The sequence below is a fragment of the Chionomys nivalis genome, chromosome 19 (genome assembly GCF_950005125.1).
Source record: "Chionomys nivalis chromosome 19, mChiNiv1.1, whole genome shotgun sequence".
Taxonomy (NCBI): domain Eukaryota; kingdom Metazoa; phylum Chordata; class Mammalia; order Rodentia; family Cricetidae; genus Chionomys; species Chionomys nivalis.
The window spans coordinates 22,058,797-22,073,860 of NC_080104.1; the positions used below are offsets into that span (position 1 = coordinate 22,058,797).

The 15,064-nt window shown below is 42.7% G+C and overlaps 1 pseudogene; it reads left to right on the top strand.

The window, feature by feature from the left end:
• Positions 1–12,431: 12,431 nt before the first annotated feature.
• On the top strand, positions 12,432–15,064 carry LOC130862058 (60S ribosomal protein L27a-like; annotated as a pseudogene).

Sequence of the window (15,064 nt, forward strand, 5' to 3'; positions counted from 1 at the left end):
TTTGTTTGTTTGTTTGTTTATTTTGACCAATTGTGTTTGGTTTTACCCGAGGTCTTTGTGCTACCTAGTCTCTGGTTCTTGGTTACTCAAGCAGTGCCGGCTATGGGTTCCTTCTCATGGAGTAGGCCTTAAGTCAAACCAGACATTGGTTGACTACTCCCACAGGTTCTGTGCCACCATTGACCTGCAGGCAGGACAGATTGTCGGTCAAAAGTTTTGTGACTGGGTTGGTTCCATGTTTCTCTTTTTCTAGTTTTCAGAGTACTTCCTTCCCCAAAGAGACTAAAATGTCAGAGTGAAGGTTCAATGTAGGCACCAGCTCGACTTCTCCATGTTCAGTGAGTTGTATGGATGTTGTCCCCAGCAATTGGGCCCCTTACCAGTTTGTGGTAAGTAGCCTTTTGTCTTAGCATCAGTCTGGGTTGTTAGGGGAGTTCCACGGGACTGCCTTATGCCAACAGCTCAACTGAATACAACCCAGTCCCTGCACTGGAAGCTTTTCCTGGCTACAAGAGATAGCCAGTTGGGACTCTGTATCCCCCATTACTGAAAGTCCTCATTAGGATCACCTTCACAGATTCCGGGAAGTTTCCACTGCACTGCATTTCTATACCAACCCCCAAAGGCACCCCAGTTCCAGCCATTGTTGTGAGAAGTCTAATTGGTCTTAATAATAAAAGCCTGGAGTCAGATATCGGAGTAAATGCTGAAAGATCAGAGAAGTAAAGGAGTCAGCCACTAGAGAGACGTTTTTTAATCTCTAACAAATCCTCATACCAAAGGGGTAAGATCCTTTTCTCCATGAATCCTCAGACTGAATGCACTGAGTTCCTGTCTCCTCTAGTCTTATATTCCTCTCTCAGACCAGCCATATCCTTTCCTGTCTCCACCTCCCGAGTGCTGGGATTAAGGGTTTGTGATTCCAAAGTACTGGATTAGATGTGTGAGCCACCACTGCCTGGCTGGATCAATCTTGTGTAGCTCGGGGTGCCCTTGAACTAACAAGAGATCCATCTGCCTCTGCCTCCCAAGTGCTGGGATTAAAGCCACCACTGCCTGGCTTAGTTAGGATTTCTGTTGCTGTGATGAGACACAGTGATCACAGCAACAAAGTCAAACATTTAATTGGGGTGGCATATAGCTTGAGAGGTTTAGTCCATTATCATCGTGGTGGACATGATGGTATGGTAGACAGACATGGTGCTGGAGAAGGAGGTAAAAGTTCTACATTTTGATTCAAGGGCAACAGGAAGTGAACTGTCACTGGGTGTAGCTTGAGCATAGGGGATTTCAAAGCCCACCCCCACAGTGATACACTTCCTACAATAAGGCCATGACTATTCCCAAAAGTCACACCTCCTAATAGTACCACTCCTTTTAGGGGCCATTTTCTTTCAAACCACCACATTCAAATCTCTGGTCCCTACAGGCTTGTAGCCACATCATAATGCAAAAATGCATTCAGTGTAATGATATGTGGCCTGAGGGGAAACGCTGATCCCACGGTGGGGAAACAAACATGATATCAGACAGAGCTTACATGGGAAGGAAGTTTATTGGGAATGGAGGGGAGTGAGAGGAGAGAGAAGAAAGAAAGAGAGAGAGACAGAGACAGAGAGAGAGAGAGAGAGAGAGAGCGAGAGAGACCTGCCTCCACCGAGAAATGGCAGAAAGAGACTGGGAATGGGCGGAGCTTATCTCTTAAAGCAACCTTTGCACCTGCATACAGAGTCAGGGTATTGTCTGTCCTGCATGCAGGGGTAGCCACTCTGCTTCTGCCAGGTCCTCAAAGCCAGGGGTGGGAGGAACAAGGTGTGTCTGGATGCTAACATTCAGCCCAACTTTAAAAGTCCCCATAGTCTATAACAGTTTTAAACTTATTTAAAAGTCTACAGTTCAAAGTCTCTTTGGAGATTCATGCAATCTCTTATCTGTAATCTCTTGTAAAATCAAAATTAAAAAGAGGATCACATATTTCCAACATATAGTGATACAGGATATACATTACCATTTCAAAGAGTTGGAAGGGAACCTGGTGAGGAAATACTGGACCAAAACAAGACTGAAAATCAGCTCGGCAAACTCCAAACTCTGCATCTCCATGTTTGATGCCAAACAGACCTCCAACTCCTTTCGGCTTTGCTGACTGCGACACTCTTCTTTCTCTTGGGCTGCTTCCACTCCCTGTTAGCACCTCTCCTCAGCATGTATCCCATGATGCTGGCATCTCTAACATCTTGGGGTCTCCAAAACAATCCAGGCTTCTACTTCACAGGTTTATACAATAGCTTTTCTAAGCCTCCATTGAGGGATACCCCAACACATACCTGGACTCAGCAGCTTTCCGTAGTCCTAAAGGAATATTCCATAACCACTTTCTTCTGTCCTTGAATCTAAAGTGAGAACAAAGTTCTAAAGTCAGAGCTGCCAAATTCTGCTGTTTCCTGGGACTGGAACATGGTCCTCTCATTCAGTCACAACTTTACCAGCATTTTTTCCCCATGGTTCCCTTCACTGCCTAGGCTTTCCTTTAATTCCTTTTTACAAATTGGAAATTTCACTGGGCAAGATCATGTCCTAAGGTCACCACTCCCTTTTTTCCATTTCTTAATCTGCTTATCTCCTTGAATACAGAATTTAGTTCCATTCATTTCATTGATTCAATTATCACAGAAGTCAGTCCAGGAATTCAAGCAGGGCAGGAACCTCAAGGCAGGAGCTGATGCAGAGGCCATGGAGGTTGCTGCTTACTGACTTGCTCCTCGTGGTTTTCTCAGCCTGCTTTCTTATAGAACCCAGGACCACCAGCCAAGAGGTGGTACCACTCACAATGGGCTGGACCCCCATCAATCACTAATGAAGAAAATGCCCTACAGGATCACCTAAAACCCAGTATTATGGTGGTATTTTCTTAATTGAGGTCCCTCCTCTCAGATGATTCCAGCTTGTGTCAAGTTGGCATAAAACTAGTCAGCACAGTTGCTAACACTGACCAATACATTTGTATTTGATGTGGCTGCAAAGGTCAATGGCCTACAGCCTTATCTCTTGGTGGTTTGACAAAAATTTGTTGATAATTTAGTTACATTGTTAAATGTATAATATGGCTGGGCTGTGGTGGCGCACGCCTTTAATCCCAGCACTCGGGAGGCAGAGGCAGGCGGATCTCTGTGAGTTCGAGGCCAGCCTGGTCTACAAAGGGAGTTCCAGGACAGGCTCCAAAGCTACAGAGAAACCCTGTCTTGAAAAAAAATGTATAATATGTATAGATATAGTCTGCCCATTTTACCTTATTTCTTGGGCTTTTCGTCTGTGCATCTGTGTCAAGATGTCTTGATGACAGAACAGTATACGTGGTTTCCCATTTGGGATCTCAGTGGGAGGCTGCTATTTATGGAACTTAAAAATTGTAGACAGATTTTTAGCTTTAACACTAAGCAAAATCACAGTGGTGATAGCAAATGAATTTGAGCAGAAATGGAGCATTTAAAAAAGATTTTTTGCATAACTAGGAAGAAAAATTATCCAGCTTTGCCTAGCCTTAGCCCCTTGGGGAGTTACACACAGAGTGTTTTTCTAGCTCTCCCTTTCTGCCTATGGAGACCAGTAAGGAAATAATTTCTTCTCAAAAATTGTAAATAAGGGGCTGGGAAGATGGATCAGTGGTTAAAGAGAGCACTTGTGGTGAAATTGGGAAGACTAGAGTTCAGATCCCAAGAATGCCACATACATACATACATACGTTTATACATACAAACACACACACACACACACACATATATATATATATATATGGTAGGGATGGTATCTTATCTGTAATTCCAGCCCCTGAAGGCAGAGGCAGAGGATTCCCAGAGTAAATTGGGCTAGAAAGACTAGTCATATCCGTGAGTTCTGGGTTTGATCGACATACCCTGCCTCAGTGAAAAAAAAAAACAAAAGAGTCATTTGAAGAAGATTCTGGACAGCAACTTTGGGCTTCCATATGCACCCAGGTACTTGCAAACATGCATACATATACACACCACACATATAAAAGAAGGAAAAAATATATGGGGTGCATTAATGAAAACTTACAACTGTGATTTTTTAAATTAGTAAGTCCAAATATTAGTGGCAGTTTTGACTATTGCTTTGACCTTACTCTTTTCTGCAGGAGTGGGGAACTGTGCACATATATTTCAGAAGTGTTTAAGTACAGAAAATAAAAGGAATGTGATTGTAAAACAGTAGCAACTTGGAAAAGTAAGGAAGAGTGAGGTGCTGCAGAGAAAAAGTAGCCTGTAAGTAATGGCTGGAGATAGGAATGGCCAAGAGTATATAGATGAAGACGCCAAACGTAATTACTAAAATTGCCTCATGCACTCAGGTATCCACCAATCTCCTGCTCATGTTACTGGGGTAGTGTCAGTGGAAGCAGGAGGCCTGTTTCTTCTCTTTGAGTTATGGAGAATCCTACAGAATTTTTGGGAAGGATATCCTCTCTTTAGTTGATTGCTGCTAAGAATAGGAAATAACCATGCCTGCCTGACCTGATAAAAGCCTCATTACTACCAGGATTACTACAATGATCTTGTGCTTTATCACGGTTGAAATGATCACCTCCAAATCTGGAAACTTGGAATGTAACTCTGAAGTTTAATCTTGATGGTCCTCTTGACGGAATTGAGAATTACTATGGAGACAAACCTTTGTCTAGGCTTGTCTATGAAGCATGGCCTGGACTAGATTAACGGAGGGGAATGACCCTTGGTACTATTCCATGACCTGTAGATCTGGAATAAATCTCAAGGAAACAATGAACTGAACACAAGAATTGCATAGATCCCTGCTCTCCGGCTGTGGGTCTGATGTGACCAGCAGCTTCTTGCTTTTGCTGCTATCCTATGCTGGTTAGGTTTTGTCAATTTGACACAAGTTAGGGTCATTTGGGAAGAGAATCACAACGGAGGAAAAGCTTCCATCACATTGACCCATAGGCAAATCTGTGGAAGCAATATATATAATGTATAAAGTATTCTGCCTGCATGTGTGCCTATACACCAGAAGAGGGTACCAGTTCTCATGCTTGTGAGCCACCATGTAATTGCTGAGAATTGAACTCAGGACCTCTGGAAGAGCAGGCAGTACTCTTCACCTCTGAGCCATCTCTCCAGCCCCCGGAAGCATTTTCTTGATTAATAATAGATGTGGAAGGGCCCAGCCCACTGTGGTGGTGTTATCCATGGGCAGGTGATCCTGGGTTGTAGAAAACCAAGCCAGAAGGAGCATGCCAGTAAGAAGCATTTCATCATAGTGTCTGCTTGAGTTCCTGCCTCCAGGGTCCTGCTCTAATTTAGTTTCTGCCTCCAGGTCCCTGCTCAACTCAAGCTCCTGTCTTGCCTTCCTTCAATGATGGACTACAACTAAGATTTTATAAGGCACATAATCCCTATCCTTCTGCTTTCGGTCATGGTGTTTATCACAGCAATAGAGAGAGAAGGGGGTCTCTCTTTGTAGCCCTGGCTGTCCTGGAACTCACTACGTAGACCATGACTGGCCTGGAACGCACAGAGATCCACCTCTCCCTCCTGATTGCTGGAATTAAAGACATGCACCACTGTACTCAACTTCATATTATTTTATATTTACTAAAATAACATATAATACATATAAGTGTATGAATATGCACACATATGTACCCTATAAACACATGTGTATACACACATATGCATATATGCACATCCCATATATGCATATACATATATATGTAAAACGAAATATCTATCTAACAAAATCTGCAGTACCAGGCATGAGAAAGAGGACCGTGAGAGATTCCCAAACAATGCAGGCTCTCAGTTGTCACCCAGAAGTTGAAGGTAAGTCCCTATTGCTGAAGATACCATGCATTTCAGACCCAGGATGCAGAAGTATGTAGCTGGATCTTATTCAAATGCCTCCTTCCGGAGGACTGACTTTCATAATACTGGAAGCTTCCATGAAAGCTGCCAAGGGAGGAAAGAATTCAATATCCCTACCTAACCATGGTGCTTCTGAAACACAACAATTACCTGCAGGCAAGCTTCCTAAAGGTTCACAGCTAGTCACAATTTAGAAAACAACTGAGCACAGGCTGCCCAGCCCCGGTTGATACATCAAAACACAACTCTTACTAGTTCTTGAACCGTCAGGAAAGATAAGGATTGTAAGAGCCAGAGGAACAGGAAGTTTGCTGAAAATTTGAGTCTTCCAGATATGACAGAGGAGTCACGCCCCCATGAAATTTAAACAGTATGGCTGCTTAAGTAAAACCTGAATAACAACACAGTTGATATGCAGTGGTGATTGGGAAAATCATGCAGGGCCCTGGCCCTAGATGAAGAGCTATAGGTGATGTAAGAACTTCTTGACAGATGGACAATTAGCCTTCCCTAGGAATGAGAACTCTAAATGGCTATCCAGCACCAAGTGATAAGCCCTTAAAAAAATGTACATGCAAGCAAAACTAAATGAACTTAGCAGGCTGCACAAATGTGTGTGAGTTTGTGTGTGTGTGTGTGTGTCTGTGTGTGTAACAATTAAAATATAAGAGGCCATGGATCAAATGGGCATGGTTGGAGGGAGGACAGGGGAGGGAAATTATGTATTTATATTTTAGATAAAAATTAAAAAGATACATTTTACAAGCCCGCACCTCCTGTCTCACTGATGATGTGAACACCCTCTGACCCACTCACCTCCCAGGACAGACCTACCGCTGAACACTGCGGTACTGAGGACCGAGTCTCCAACACACAAAGCTTCAGGGGAAATTTTCTATTTTAAACACCCTAGCTCTAATCCAGTATGTCTGCTGTCCTCGTGAGAAGAGGTTCCTGTGTAGACAGAGCTGGGAAGAATGCCGCATGGCTCCAGGCAGATATTAGCGTCACACATCTGTTAAGTGCGGCTGACACCTCGCTGGAGGCAAGCCGAGGAAGGACACCCATTCCGCATTATAGGGAGAAAGTCCTTGCTGCTGACTTGATTTGGGGCTTACGCCCCCCATAACTGTGAGACGGTATGTTTCTGTAGTTTTAAGTTACCCAGTGTATGAGACTTTGTCATGGTAGCCCTGAGAAACCAGCCTATTCTCCAGGCTGTGGTGATTGACACTTAACCTTTGCTTGTTAGAGGCTGTCTGCTCGAGCATGCTACTTAGGGTGGGGTATAAATAGGCATTGCTCCTCTAAGTCAAGGCTCCTGTTCCCCCTTGTCCCTTTCAGAGGTGGCCCAGCCTATTCCTCATCCAAGGACTGACTCGCAGCAGGTATTTACTTCTCTTGAGGAGTTCTGTGGATATAAAAAGATCCCATAGCCTTCCAGCAGAGTACTGGCCTCTTCTTCCTGGGTCAAGTGGAGAGACAGACATGCTATTCCTTCCTGCTGAAGCCATAGTAATCAAAGGAACCCAGTGGTATTGATTCACTCCCCTCCCCACTTAATAAATCGAAGCACGATTAGTAAAAACTCAGGGTCAGAAACTGAAGATCTGAGAAGCAAAACAGCCAGCCACTGGCTCTTACCTCAACCTCAGACGGAAACGGCGGCCCTGTCTCTAGGAATCTTAGAATGAGACTGTGTGTTTAGAACTGTTTCCTCCTATTTTACAATCCTCTCTAGGGCTGGGATTAAAGGCATGCACCACTGTGATTTAAAGCATGCACTGATTGGTTTCTATGGCAACTGAGATTAAAGGTGTTTGTCATTATGGCTACTGGGATTAAAGTTGTGTGTTGCCATAACCTGGTCTGTGAGGCTGACCAGTGGGTCTGTTTTACTCTCAGATCTTCAGTTAGTCTTTATTAAGATACAGTTGAAATGCCACTACAATAAGTTATTCTATTATGTTTTCATATAGGTGTTCACTAATCTGTGCTGTCCTAGAATAGCTGCAGTCATACTAAACCTTCACAATGTGAACCGCAGAGTCCACAGGGCAATGAAGTACAGGAAAGTATGGTCTCCTCACCATCCCTGATGCCCAGGCCAGCATATTGGCATCAGCATCCAACTCAGACCAAGTTAAATAGGTGGCAGGGAAATGGGGAGGTGTTAAAGGTAACGCATACATTGTCCTGGGACAAACATTCTTTCCTAGACTTGCTGGTACTAAGCAGTCTCCCTCAGGAAGGTTGTGTGTGACAGAAACTTGAGTTATAGTCACAATTAAAAACATGGTTTCAGGGGCTGGAGAGATGGCTCAGTGGTTAAGAGCACTGGCTGCTCTTCCAAAGGTCCTGAGTTCAATTCCCAGCAACCACATGGTGGCTCACAACCATCTGTAATGAGATCTGGCGCCCTCCTCTGGCTTGTGGGCGTACGTGGAGACAGAATGTTGTATACATAATAAATAAATAAATTTAAAAAAAAAATGGTTTCAGGACAGTCGAGGCTACACAGAGAATCCCTGTCTCAAAACCAACCAAACCAAACCAAACAACCAACCAAACAAACAAAGAAACAAACCCAGGGAGTCATCTGAAAGTCATATGCTAAAAGTTTGAAAACAGTGAAAGATTTTTCTAAGGAATAAAGCTGGCCCCAGATCCACATTTCCACCTGCCCAAAGGACACTAGCTGAACATATACAGTTACATGGTACAAAGAGACCTAAACTGATAATAATAATCCTTCCAGCGAAAAAGATGACAAAAATTTGGGTGTATTTCTTTTTTTTCTTCCTTTTTATTTATTATTATTATTATTTTTTTTTTGAGACAGGGTTTCTCTGTGTAGTCCTGGCTATCCTGGGACTCATTTATAGACCAGGCTGGCTTTGAAGTCACAGAGATCTTCCTGCCTCCCCTCCTGTGCTGGGTTGAGAGTCTCTCTCAAACTTCATGAAATCCCTCACTGTGGTCTTAGGCACAATGCTCTTCACTTGAGATGGCTCAAAACTGGAAGATAGTGAGGACATTTAGGAAGTGTGCTGGCACATTTAATAATGTCTTCTAGTAGTGTATACTAATCATACATAACAGGTTTCATTATGATGCTTTCACAATGTAGTTATATGATATCCACCCCTCCTGACCCCTTTATACTTTGGTGTCGTGTGTGTGTGTGTGTGTGTGTGTGTGTGTGCGTGCGTATATGTATGTATGTGTGATCTAATGTGGTGAGCTTAGCTTGTTTGTACAAATAAAGCTTGCCTGAAGATCAGAGGGTGGAGCTAGCCACTAGCTAACCATAGAGGTCTGGAGGTCTATACAGACAGGAAGTGATATGGCTGGGTGAAGAGAGGAAATAATAAGGCAAGAGGAGACAAAAACTCACTCTCCCTTTGGTCTGAAAGTTGACTAGTTAAGGTGGCTGTGGTTTGGCTCCTTCGTCTCTCTGATCTCTCAGCATTTCCCCCCATATCTGACTCTGGGCTTTTATTATTAAGACCTATTAGAACTTGTGCTACAATCTAATAAGTTTCATTAGGATTTTTATTAACAGAAGCATGAACACCTTACAGCGTTATATCACAGAAGGAACTATCAACCACTGACTGTGTGTTAATACTCAGGGCAGGGCCCTGTGAGTCTCTTCCCCCTAAATCAGCTTTTTAAAATTAAATGTTAATTTACTACTTTTGTGTATGTATTTATGTGTACACATGCTACTACACATGTTTGGAGATCAGAGTTGGTTCTCTTCTTTCACCATGAGGGTCCTAGGGATTGAACTCATGATGTCAGAATTGGCTGCAGATGCCTTTACCTGCTAAACTATCTCACTGGCCCCAGTTTGCTTTCTCATAAAATAATACATTTCCACGATGAAATCTATTACTTTGTGCTAACCTAAAAAACTAATAAATAAAATACAACATAAAATATAATTCCTCCATGATAACAATCACCTTTTTTCACCTTCTGCCCCAGAGCCTACCCAGCCAGGAATTCATCTCTAGACATTGTGTTAATTCTGTATCAAAACGTAGAGAAAAAGTATAAAAACATGAATGAACAAAAATTAACATCTTGATGAATACCTGTATCTCTTTTGCTTGGGTAAGTAGATGGAGGGGACCATATTATACTATCTTTTCTATTTTGTGTATTTTTTAAATTTCCATAAAAAAAGCTTAATTAACAACACAAAGATGATATTCAGGAACTTGCTTAATGCCAAGTGGTAATGACTCGATTGGCATAATTACCATAATCTACACATTCACAAGCACCTTAATATCACAGTGCATCTATTAGGTGAATGGGCAGGAACTCTGGTCTGCCAGATGCTATGCGGTTAGAGGAGGCGAGGAAGTTTGATGAAAGAGCCTAGGTTGCGATTTGAGCCTTGAACTGGTTCTCAGCATGCCTGAACATTTTCCTTCACACATTTTGAAGGGAGAGTAGAAGAAGCCTTGGCTCTCGGTTACTGAAACAGTCAATTCATTTCACACATCAGCATATCTCCTGGGGCCTGTCCCTGGCATGGCTTACTCAGCTCTGCAGTGGTGACAAGTGGAGTGGTGTGGGAGGCCTGACATAGCAGCTCTTTGAGCCACGGTGACATCCTCTCAGGCACCTGAGCCTTGCCAGGACATCGGAGAAGTTCAATCTATCTTCTCTGTAACTATTTTAGCCTTTTACATTTTTGTTATTCTAAATTTTGGAAAATATCTAAACATGGGAAAGAGTTCAGAATCTTTTTCCTTTATTCTGTTACTTTGGCACTTAATGTACTTACAGATCAGTTCCTATTTCTGGTAATTTTTTTTCAGATTTCTCAGTAAAAAATGAAACAGAAATAATTTGGGGTATTCTAAGTAAACTGGTTCTCAAAGGTAAGTTTAGAGACAGAGAGATGGCTCAGCAGTTAAGAGTACTTGCTGTTTTTCCAGGGGACCTGGGTTTGGTTCCCAGCACCCCAACTTACCCAGCTCACAACTGTCTGTGTAGCAGATGTCTTAGTAGATCATCTGATGCCCTCTTTTGCCTCCCTAAGGACCAGGTACAAGTATGGACTATATACATACCTGTGGCAAACACTCATATACATAAAATAATCGTTAAGTAAGTGGACTCAGCTTCAGGTAGTGTGAAATTCTTGGCTCACTAAAAGAAAACATCGGTAAATGTTTAGGTACTTAGAACAATGTAGAGTGCAGTTAGTCTCAGGCATACCAACATGTCACCTCCCTGTCCCCTGAAGAGCTTTTGCCTTCCCTCATACAGGACATTAACCTGACCAGGCGCAGTCTTTTCTTCTTCAGATATCTCATGTATCTATTTATTTGTTGGTTTATTTGATACAGAGCCCTATGATGTCATCCAACTCAGAGGCACAAGAAATCCCGTGCCCTCCATCTCCCAAGTAGCTGGGACTGCAGGTGCATAACTTGTGATTGGAGTGATCGTTAGTCACCTGCCACTTGTGACTGGAGGTAGACGTTGTTCTTTCGTCTTCTTAGAAGACCCAAGGCTAATGGGATGATTTCGTAGATAATGACATTGCATGTAAGCCAGACGACCTGATTGGAGGAAGGAGAGAAGCTAACCCTGAAGGTTGTCCTCTGGCCTCCACATACATCTCACGGTACACATGATTTTCCAAGTCCCTTTCCCAGAAATAAAGTAATAAAAATTCTAGAAAAGACTCTGAATCTTTTCATACTTTTGGTATATTTCCATTTTCCTTGAGTCAGGAGACCAGATACTAGTCAACTGAGCTGCTTCTCCTGGCCTCACCAGGCTGAAAACTAAGTGTTGGATGGGCCGTGACCCCATCTTGCACTGGATAGAACAGCAGCCCCTACGACACAGGGGATGCAGAGAAGTTAAGATGGTTTTGCTGTAAACAGTCTTGTTTGCAAGATTCCCAGAAAGTATCTATGAAAGAGAAAAGGTCATAACAGGGAGGGACAGAAAGACAGGAGCCTGCATGGAAACAAGGGAGGGAGAGCATTAGAAGAAAAGCCTGATGACTCCCACCTGACCTGCGGGAGCCAGGAATTAAAGGCACCATTGATTAAGCCAGTGTTGCCCCATGGAGACATATGGTCAAGGATAGTAGGTAAACTGCGCCCTCTTAGGGCTCAAATGGTGTACAACCTTGAGTTTCTAGTATCCCTTCTTCCTCATAGATCCACCTCACAATGTCTTTCCAGATAAGGACTCTTCAACTTTCTTGTTATTGGTTTGTTTGTGTTTTGAGATCGCGCCTCAGACAGACTTGGAACTTACTCTGTAGACCAGGCTGGCCTCGAACTCAGAGATCAACCTGCGTCTGTGTCTCCCAAGTGCAGGATTCTTTAACTTTTAAGTTTGCTATAGCATGCACTCTGTAAAGCTATGCAAAAGGGGAGAGATTTCTCAGAAACCCATAGACTTTTCATGCCATTCTTGTCCTGCACTTGGAAAATTCCACTCCTACTTATAAAATTAGCTCTCGAGCTTTTCCTTTCTGCCACGGCCATGCCATCCAGACTGAGAAAGACACGGAAACTCCGGGGCCACGTGAGCCACGGCCATGGCCGCATCGGTAAACACCGCAAGCATCCAGGAGGCATGCATCATCACAGGATCAACTTTGACAAATATCATCCAGGTTACTTCGGGAAAGTTGGGATGAGGCATTACCACTTAAAGAACCAGAACTTCTGCCCGACTGTCAACCTGGATAAACTGTGGACGTTGGTCAGTGAGCAGACCCGGGTTAAGGCTGCCAAGAACAAGACCAGAGTCGCTCCCATCATTGATGTGGTGCGATCGGGCTACTACAAAGTTCTGGGGGAAGGGAAAGCTCCCTCAACACTCTGTAATCGTGAAAACCAAAGTTTTCAGCAGAAGAGCTAAAGAGAAGATTAACGTTGTTTGAGGTGCCTGTGTTCTCTGGTGGCTTGAAGCCACTCGGGGAGGCCAATTAAAAGCTAACATTTTCCAAGAAAAAAAAATATCATTCGATGCTAATAAATTGTTAGTAATTGCTATCACAAAGTTTTCTCTCCCTGTAACTAATAATTTAAAATTTCCTTTAGGTGTAGAATTGTATAGTCGATTATTTAGTTGTGTGCAGAGGTTGGAGGACAACTTTGCAGAGTCAGCTCTCTCTCTCTACCATTACATAGATCTGAGATTAGAACTCAAGTCATCAGATTTACATGGCAAGTGCTTTTACTCCCTAAGCCATCTCATCAGCCCCCAAACCATTTTTTTCATACAATGAACATTTACTTTTTTATTTAATTTTTAAATTCTTTTTTATTGAGCTATATATTTTTCTTCGCTCCCCTCCCTTCCTCTCCCCTCTTCTACCCTCCCCCATGATCCCCATGCTCCCAATGCACTCAGGAGATCTTGCCTTTTTCTACTTCCCATGTAGATTAGATCCATATATGTCTCTCTTAGGATCCTCATCGTTGTCTAGTTCTCTGGAATTGTGAATTGTAGGCTGGTTTTCTTTGCTTTATGTCTAAGAGCCACTTATGAGGGAGTACATATGATATTTGTCTTTTTGGGTCTGGGTCACCTTACTCAATATGATGTTTTCTAGATCCATTCATTTGCCTGCAAATTTCAAGATGTCACTTTTTTCCCCACTATGTAATTACTCTATTATGTAAATGTACCATATTTTCTTTCTTCATTCTTCAGCTGAGGGGCATTTAGGTTGTTTCCAGGTTCTGGCTATGATAAACAATGCTGCTATGAACATAGTTGAGTACATGTCCTTGTGGTACAATTGAACATCCTTTGGATATATACCCAAAAGTGGTATTGCTGGGACTCGAGGAAGGTTGTTTCCTAATTTTCTGAGGAAAATAATCACCACACTGACATCCAAAGGAATTGTACTAGCTTGCATTCCCACCAGCAATGCAGAAGTGTTCCCTTTACCCCACATCCTCTCCAGCATAAGTTGTCATCAGTGTTTTTGATCTTGGCCATTTTTACAGGTGTAAGATGGAATCTCAGAGTTGTTTTGATTTGCATTTCTCTGATGACTAAGGATGTTGAATATTTTCTTAAGTGTCTTTCAGCCATTTTAAATTCCTCTGTTGAGAGTTCTCTGTTTAAGTCTATACCCAAGTTTATCGGATTATTTGTCCTTTTGATGTCCAATTTTTTGAGTTCTTTTATATTTTGGAGATCAGCCCTCTGTCTGATGTGGGGTTGGTGAAGATCTTTTCCCATTCTGTAGGCTGTCGTTTTGTCTTTTTGACCATGTACTTTGCTTTACAGAAGATTCTCAGTTTCAGGAGGTCCTATTTATTAATTGTTTCTCTCAGTGTAGGTACTACTGGGGTTAATATTTAGGAAGTGGTTCCCTGTGCCAATGCATTCAAATGAACTTCCCACTTTCTCTTCTATGAGGTTCAGTGTGATGGGTTTTAGGTTGAGGTCTTTGCTTCATTTGGACTTGAGTTTTGTGCATGGCAATAGATATGGATTTATTTTCATTCTTCTACATGTTGATATCCAGTTATGCCAGCACCAAGGGCACTGCATGCACTTGGCGCAAAAACAAATGCAGACAACTGTATGCACATAAAATAAAAATATCCTTTTTTAAAAAAAAACTAATGTTAACTTATAGACGACAACCGATACAAAAACAAATATAGCTTAAATAGCATACAAATTAGTTGCTTGACCTAGTTTAAAGTGTTTAGCCACTGGCTGGAGAGTTGGCTCAGCAGTTAAGAGCACTTGTTGATCTAGCAGAGAACCAGGGTTCAATTCTCAGGCCCTACGTGGCAGCTCACAAGCATCTGTAACTTCAGTTTCAGGAAATCCAATATCCTGACCTCCTCAAGCACCAAGCATGCATATGGTGCACCTATATACATCATACACGCAGCCAAAGCACTCATACACATCAACACATTTGTCCTCTCCGATGGTTTCTGCATATTTCTGTCATAGCGCACTTAGAACTCACATCACTCAATGGTCAGCCCTCTGCACGCTGCTGTCTCTCGGCTCTGCATACCCGTTCTTCTGGAGCAACTTGCACAGCCAGGAGGGCTGAAGGTCCAAACTCTGCAACAGAGGACACTCAGCAGAAGATGCTTCCGGTGAGCCCGGAGGATCTGACCCAGCTCTAG